Here is an 819-nt window from a genome sequence, read left to right as displayed (position 1 = left end):
AAGCCCCCAGCGCCGCACCTCGTCCTTGGCCTGCAGCAGGAACTCGCTCCCGTCGCTGGTCCTACAAGACAGGAACGTTCTCACCGTGTCCTTCAGGGGTGCGGGGCATCAGAGCCCCCCCAAAATCGACAGGAGACCCCAAAAGTGGTGTCAGACACCCCAAAAATGGCACCGGAGAGCCCAAAATGGCTTCAGAGACCCCAAAAATGGCACCAGAGACCCCAAAAATGGCATCAGACCCCACCAAAATCAACACGAGACCCAAAAGTGGTGTCAGAGACCCCAAAATGGCATCAGAACCCCAAAAATGGCACCAGACACCCCAAAATCAACACGAGGCTCCAAAAATGGCATCAGAGACCCCCAAAAAGGCATCAGAACCCCAAAAAAGGCATCAGAACCCCAAAAATGGCACCGGACACCCCAAAAGTGGAATCAGACCCCACCAAAATCAACATGAGACCCCAAAAATGGCACCACACACCCCAAAATCAACACGAGACCCCAAAAGTGCCCTCGGACACCCCAAAATCAACACGAGACCCCAAAAACGGCCTCAGCCACCCTAAAAATGGCATCAGCCACCCCAAAAAAGGCATCAGAACCCTAAAAATGGCACCAGCCACCCCAAAAAAGGCATCAGAACCCTAAAAGTGGCACCAGACACCCCAAAATCGGCACCAGATAGCCCAAAAGTGGCATCAGAACCCACCAAAATCAACACGAGACCCCAAAAACGGCCTTGGCCATGCCAAAAATGGCCTCAGACACCCCAAAAAGGGCCTCGGCCACCCCAAAAAAGGCATCAGAACCCCAAAA

This window comes from Corvus brachyrhynchos, unplaced genomic scaffold (assembly GCF_000691975.1).
Source record: "Corvus brachyrhynchos isolate BGI_N302 unplaced genomic scaffold, ASM69197v1 scaffold678, whole genome shotgun sequence".
NCBI classification, from domain to species: Eukaryota; Metazoa; Chordata; class Aves; order Passeriformes; family Corvidae; genus Corvus; species Corvus brachyrhynchos.
The sequence above is the reverse complement of the archived record's forward strand: the minus strand, read 5'-3'. Positions refer to the sequence as shown.